Source organism: Rhamphochromis sp. 'chilingali' (genome assembly GCF_963969265.1).
Source record: "Rhamphochromis sp. 'chilingali' genome assembly, chromosome: 2".
Classification (NCBI taxonomy): Eukaryota; Metazoa; Chordata; class Actinopteri; order Cichliformes; family Cichlidae; genus Rhamphochromis; species Rhamphochromis sp. 'chilingali'.
In genome coordinates, this window is record NC_137930.1 from 36691158 (window position 1) to 36698657 (window position 7500).

The window sequence follows — 7500 nt, forward strand, 5'->3', positions numbered from 1 at the left end:
AAAAATAAACAAATCCGAGAGACACAGCCGTACTTCCGCGTTCTTACATTCTACGCCAAAACATTCCGTGTAAGTGCAACAGCCCTCTTACACAAGGGTTCCGCCTTTCGGTACCTTTATTTTATTATCACGATTAACTAATGAGGCACTCCATTGTACAGTTAATAATATCTGCGGAGGTTATATGCATAGAATTGTTACGGTAAATTAGGGCTTCTAAAGCTTAATAAATGCGACCTAGAAAATGTCGGAAATATATTTTTTTCTGTCACTTTCAATATGAAGGTTCCCACTCCAGCAGCTTAATGTTTTAAAATTCTCAACTGACGATTGAAAGAAAAAAGAAAATAAAAACAAAACGTCAGATATTCATTCATTCTTTATTTCTTGCTGACATTTTTTGTCTTTCGAAACATGATTCACTGCGAAAATTGACGCCTGTGTGGAAATTGACTTTTTCAATTTAGGCCATTGTTCTAAATGCAGTTTCTAAATCAAGAAATATTGTATTTGCTCCTATCAATAATCCAATGTGTAATACTAGGTTATTTTTATAAAGACTATATTAAAAACGGAAGGCCCAAGGCAGAGACCATTGCAGCCAATCAACCCCTGACCCTGAAAAATGAATCCAATGCGCCTCAAATAATCCATATTCTTTGTAAGATAGGTGCATTAAAATGCTCGGTTAGCTTAATTAGTTCAGTGGCTCCCACTAGTAGAGTAAAGCCTTGTAGACACCTAACACCGGCAGCTCCCTGGGCCATAGTCATACCGATCATTCAAAGTGGCCACGCTTCTAATTCCACGTATTAACCAAATGCATGACTTATGCAAGAAGAATCACATTACAGTTCTTTAAGAATATGAACTGAGCTTTTGGATAAACAGAATTCAAATGGATGACTTATTAAAAATCTTACGGTATTTATGAAAGAAGATGAAGAAGGGGAGGGGACTTTTGGTGTGGCCAGTAAAGAAATTACACTTTATGGCATGTAACTTTTACAAGTTTTATTGTGTTTCTTACACACTTTGTCTTAGCAGCGCAAAAATATTCCACACAACCAACGGAGTCCAAAGCACACGCAAAATCACCCCCAAGTTTCTGAAGAAGCCAAAATAAAACCTTGTCAAATATGTTACCTGACTTGGTCTTTGGGGTGACATTAAGAGAAACCACACATCGTTAAGCAGCCCTGCATACAATGACACAACAAATTTGTTCATCTCTTGTGTCCTGCATGCTAAACATTTGACCCATCCAACAAAAATATAAAGGTGAATATAAGAAGCAATTAAAAAAAAAAAAGCTTTGAATATAAGCAATAAAAACTATACTGTCTTGTACATCTTTATGGTTATAAATACCCAATTATTAGCACAGACGCATTGTGATTAAATGCTTCCTGGCTCCATTTAAAGCTCATAATGGCAGAGTCATCACAGTAACAGCATTTAGGACAAAGCCATATTCTTCATACTGAAGGGAAAGCATTGACAAAATCAAATATTTAAAAATAAAACTGTATTAAAATCGTTTTTACAGTAAAAGACACAAACACAAATTATACTGTGCTTTAAAATAGATCCATATTTCTGTATTGAAAATAAAGATTATAAATCACGGTTTTAATTGCAAAAGATGTTACACACTTAACAAGGATTGTGCAAATATTCACATACAACAAAACACACGGTTTAAACATTTCAAGCAACGTCTCTTCACTGTGCAAATGTTAAAATACATTTGAAAGTAACTGCTCTTTGACTACAGAGTTTGTATTTTAAGCTAATAATACTGGAGTGTAAACATGTGAAGAAAAGACTTGTGTCTGAAAACACACAAAGTCTTGAGCTTTAGCAAACTATGAAATAAATCACTGGATCTTCTTTACACTTGGTTTTAAAACCAGTCTCGGCTCAGTCCAAGTTTAAATGTGCTTTTCTATTTTTTAATAATTATCATAAACCTGACATGTGTTTAAAAAACTAAAACAAACAAACAAACAAAAAACATGATTTAACAGTTTAGTTATCAAAAAGAAAACATATCACAAAACAAACTGATTTCTGTAAACCTGCTGACACCCCCTCCACACCCACTATCACTTTACTTTAGTTGACTCACTTCCATGTTTGCTTTATTTAATTGCTCTGGAGATTTAGGAATGCCTGCTAATGTAAACAGGAGATGACAGCACAACTCTGTTTAGGCAGAGCAGAAGTGTTGCAAAATATGAAGGTGGGATATATTAAGTTTTTTTTTTTTTTTAAAAAGAAGAAGCTTTGCTGAATTTTCTTCTCTTTAGGAGATTAGTATGTTAACTCTAATATATATGTTTGTGTCAAATTATTCACAGAAGCATGGTTACATAGAAAAGTGTCCTACCTTTGTTTCAGTTCATTGAAAGCATCACCCTTTTAGTGGCTATACAACAGGAACAAAGACAAAGATAAAGCTGCTGTGATAAGCTGAAATGAAAACTGGCCAACATGCCACCTGACTGGACTCTAATGGATCACCTTTGATGCAATTTAAAGAGAAATATTGTATTGACCCACTGTGAGGCTTCTACTATTTAAATTTAAATCAATGCAGGCAGTGATGGGTAATAAAATATTTAACTTTATGTTTGGTTCATTCAAACTATTTAGTGCCATTTGAGTCCCCATGACAGAATCTATGTATTTTGTATAAAACGGTCAAATAATTATTTCTAAAAGCTTTCTTTATGCCTTTAACCCTCTTCTACCATAGAAACAACCATATGTGTCCACAAATATTTTTTTACAGTAATCACTGACTTTTAGCACAAGTAGCTTGAGCTGCTATGTCCCCAAATTGTGTCTTTGTTCAAGTTTAGTTATGGTTTTCAAGATTATTGTTACATATCCTTATTTATAATCTTCAGATGCTTTTTTGTTTGTTTGGTTTTTTTGCTATTAATACATCTTTTACTGCCTAAAGTCTTTGCCTGTCCCTCAGTTACTCTCATGGAAATCACTGATTTTCAGCACAACTTACACAGGACTTACAGGCACTAGTATTGTTTTTAGCTCGCACAGCTCAGCAGCAGCAGCAGCAGGAGCATCAGAAGAAGCAAAAACACCAAGACCCTGATACAGCGGCTGAGTGAATGTGGTCTGAACTCTGTGGAGGAGATTCACCGTGTCAGAGACGCTGTAGAAGGACAAAATACCTCCACTGTGATCCAGGTACACGCCTATTCTTGAGGACTGAGGGCCTCTGATTAAAGTGCTGGTGGCATTGTGTCTGAACTGATAACTGTTATGAAAACACTCTAAAGCCCAGGATTTGTCATCATTTCCAAATCCACTTTCATACCCTGTTCTTCTGATATCTTTGTAGGTAACCGCTATTGAAACTTCAAATGACTTCTTCTCCACCTCCCAGTAATGACGTCCACTCAGGCTCTCTCTGCTCAGGACCTGAAACATGTCAGTGAATCTGTCTTGATGACTGGGATATAACTGTTTTTCACTCATCACAGTTGCTTTTCTGTTCCCTTCAGATAGTGACAAGTGTGTGTTTGCTGTGTTTGGATCCAGTGTGAGTACTTGTGAGTGTTGTAAACATTCTGCTCGGGTCTTAGGCTCTCCTGATGGTACTGAAACACTAACTTCTTTCTCTATCAGTGAAATTTTGGTGGAAGTATCGGTAAAAATCGTGTGTAGTTTTTCTTTGGCCTTGTGCGCAGCTAGTGTCACGTCCTCGAAGTACTGCAGAAGATGCATGTTAATCCTGCGTGGGTCGGTTCCCTGATTTATGCATGTCAAAGAGGAGTAATTTTGAATAAAAGTTGCATGATCTTTTCTATGTGACAGCTGCTCAAGCTCAGCATCTCTCCTCCTCAGCCACCTGAGCTCCTGCTGCAGCTTGGCTCGAAGCTCTTTGGCTCGACTGACTTTTGTCTTCTGCTGGGATTTAATCTGCAACTTCACATCAGACCTCATGTTGTTGATAAGATGAAGCAACTGAGTAAAGATCTCCTCACTTTCCTTGAGAGCCTTATCAGCAGAATAATTGATGGCATCCATCTCATGCTGAAGCACCTTCATATCATTCTCTCTGTCCTGGATTCTCTTTTTAATCTTTTGTTGACTTGAAACAAGCTCCCCCTCCCATTTACTGCGTTCTTCCGAGGCCAAGATCATGCCGTGGTGTTTGTGTTCATACACTGCGCAGAGAAGGCAGGTACACTTCTGGTCTGTGCGGCAGAAAAGCTTCAAATCTTTACCGTGACAAGAGCAGATGTTCCCCTGGAGCTTCCCTGATTGTTTGATGAGCTTGTGTTTTTTATAGGCAGGGGATTCATAGTGAGGGTGGAAGTGTTGCCCACAGTAAGAGACCAGACGCTCCAGACAGGATTTGGTAGCTTTCAGCTTCCTCCCAGAGCAGACATCAAAGGTCACATCTCCAGGTCCAGCGTAGCAGTGATCAGCTTGGAGTTCAGTCATCTGCAGCTCTTCCACTAACTCTGCCAAGACAGTGTTTTTCACCAGAGCAGGCCTCGGTGTGAAGGTCTGTCTGCACTGAGGGCAGCTGTGGGTTTTCTTGTGATCTTCCTCATCCCAGTGATGTTTAACACAGTTTGTACAGTAGCTGTGTCCACAGGGAATAGTCACCGGATCCTTCAGCAGATCCAAACAGATCGAACAGCAGAGCTTTTTCTTCTCTACTTGAATATGTTGCTGCTCCATTTCACGAAGAGACACAGAATGTGAAACAGTTTCCCTTTCTTATACACACACCAACGTGCACAGACAGATAGGCACACACACGTAGAAAATACAGACCAAAGCTTAGTTCTCCTTTGTCATGTGCCTCTGCTTCTCTGAAATGAATGAACATTTATATGTTCATGTTTCCAACACCCAGCCCCTTTCCACCAGTGCAGTAAGAGGCAGGAAGTTGCAGACATGAAAGCTGTGGGGGAGGCTGTAACAGGAATCCGGAGATGACTAAGGAGTTAGTCACATCCATTTCCTGGAAGGGACAGCATGTATTTACATTCCTGCCGCATAAAATTAATTCATCATGTTTGTTTTCATTTTTTGCAATACACTTTATCCTTTTATAGAAGCTGTTCAAGTTTGCCAATGATGCCTAAACACTCCAGTCAGGACTTAGCCAGTTATGTCAGCCTTACATGAATATTGCCATGATATCATGTTTTACTTTTGCCACGTGTGGCACAGTGTGATGGGCTCGAATAATCCATTTGAACCCTTATGAACTCACTGCCCATTTAATTGTTATGTTAATGCTACACTAGATGTAGATTAATCTCACAGCCTGTCAGCCATATCAAACTATTCTAAAATAAACTTTAAGCTATTTGACTCCACACAGGAGTGCCCTATTTAGGGGGAAGTTGGGACAATATTAAGGCCCTGTGACTGACAAAAGCCCCCAAATAATGATAGAAATTTAGATTATTAAGAAACATTACACCCTCCGATGCACTCCAGTGAAAAAGTATTTGACACCTTCCTGATTTCTTGGATCTTCTTAGCTCTTCAAGGCAATTTTAATATTAGTCAAATATAACCCAAGTAAATACAGAATGCAGTTTTTAAATGATAATTAAATTTTTTAAGGGAGACACCTACCTAAACACCTACCTGACCATGTGTGGAAAAAGTAATTGCCCCTCTTGTTAAATCGTGGATTCACTGTGATTAGCTACAGCTCCATTCATACACAGGCCTGATTACTGCCAGGCCTGATAAATCAAGAAATCAGTGAAGTAGACTAAAAGATCTCAAAAAGCAACACATCCTGCCATGATCTAAAGAAAGAGCTAAGAAATAAAATCATTGAGGTTTATTGGTTCTGGAAAGGGTTGCAAAGCAATTTCTAAGGGTTTGGGACTTCAGCGAACCTTGGTGAGAAAATTTATAACAATGATGAACCTTCCCGGGAAAGGCCAGTCTACAAAAAAACCTCAAAAAGCACATCAATGACTCATCCGGGAGGTCAACAAAGAACCCAGAACAGCATCTAAGGAACTGCAGTCCTCACTTGCCTCACTTAAGGTCAGTGTTCATGTTTCAATAACTCAATAACTAACAAATAAGAAAGAGACTGGGCAAAAATGGCATCCATGGGAGAGTGAAATTCGCTGCTTACCAAAAAGAACACAATTATTTTAAAAAATAAATCTTGATGATCTCCAAGACTTAAAATATTCTGTGGACTGACAGGCCAAAATTTGAACTTTGGGAGGTTTTATGTCCCGTTACTTCTGGCATTAAAAAAAATAGAGCATCATAACAGCAAACATGTTGGTGGTATTGTGATGGCCTGGGGCTGCTTTCCTGCTTCAAGACCTGGATGACTTCCCATAACTAATGGAACCATAAATTCTGCTCTCTACCAAAAACTCCTGAAGAAAAGCTTCTGACCATCACTTCCTGAAGTGCACTAGGGTTATACGACATTACAATGATCCCAAATACACCAGCATGTCTGCCTCTGAATGTAAACATAAATTTAAAAAAAAAGAAGTTTGGAGTAGCACCATGTGAGGGATTATAACCATATTTTCATTATGCTTCCACAATGACAATAAAGACTCTTGAATGTGGTGCATAAAATGAAAAGAAAGTAAAACATGACAGAGAAAAGAATCAAGTCCTTATTAAACAGCTATCTTGAAATACTGCTGTGCTCTTATTGGGCAGTTCTTCTTCTTCTTCTTCTTCTTGTTTTTACTTAAATTCATGGATCTTCCAAGTTCTTACATAGATTTTAATTCAGCTTGTTGAGTCATGTCTCTGCCTTATAAAGGCTTCATCTAGTATTGACAAAGAAAGAGAAGTGAGTGGTCCTAAGTGAAAATGCTGATTGTGAAAGCACTTGGCTTTCTTTGTGCGATGACGGAGGCACAGAAGTCCACCCCCCCCCCCCCCCCCCCCCCCTCTCTCTCTCTCTCTCTTTGTCTCTCTCTTTTGTAAGTCTTTCTAAAAGGAGGTGAGGCTATTTTGTAAGGTGGATAAAAAAAAAAAAAAAAAGGTTAAACACTGTATTTATCTTCCAAATAATGGTTCTTGTAACAAAATAAGCCAATAACCAATGAAATCTTATGGTAAATTTTGTGTCTGTTGCTTTGATGTAGAGTTAAATATGGTTGTATACTGACATTTAGTGGTGGTAACACAGAACTGCAGTTAATTTTGGTCAAAATTTTGCAGGTTTAGTTTAGTTAACTTAAGTATAAAAATATATTGTAACAGAGACTGTAGGAAGGATGAGATTACAAATTGCATTATATCAAATAGCGATTTCCGATGTAGGCACAATTTTGCATGCCTTTTACATCTTGTCAGGGCTGTCATGGTCTGTGGTGGGTGCTTCATTGCTCTGTGACTCCACACCATGACCACCCATTTGGTGGTTAGTCTTGTTATGTCGCGTGTTTCACCACCAGGCGTCCCCATTGCCTACGTTTCACTGTGTGTCATCACTTTTTA

At 38.4% G+C, this 7500-nt stretch overlaps 1 protein-coding gene and 1 pseudogene across 2 annotated transcripts in view; both read right to left on the reverse strand.

Annotated features, from left to right (window-relative positions):
• Window positions 1–77, reverse strand: part of brcc3 (BRCA1/BRCA2-containing complex, subunit 3) — a 1346-nt gene extending 1269 nt beyond the window's left edge. Inside the window, exon 1 of the mRNA XM_080867756.1 lies at window positions 1–77. This exon is cut by the window's left edge and continues 1269 nt beyond it. The gene's annotated coding sequence lies outside the window, so the exon portion shown is untranslated.
• The window catches only part of LOC308384061, an 11267-nt pseudogene extending 6348 nt beyond the window's left edge, over window positions 1–4919 (reverse strand). Inside the window, exon 1 of the transcript in view lies at window positions 3029–4919. The product of the transcript in view is annotated as an uncharacterized misc_RNA (transcript). The remainder of the gene's footprint in view (window positions 1–3028) is intronic.
• Between the last annotated feature and the right edge of the window lie 2581 nt (window positions 4920–7500).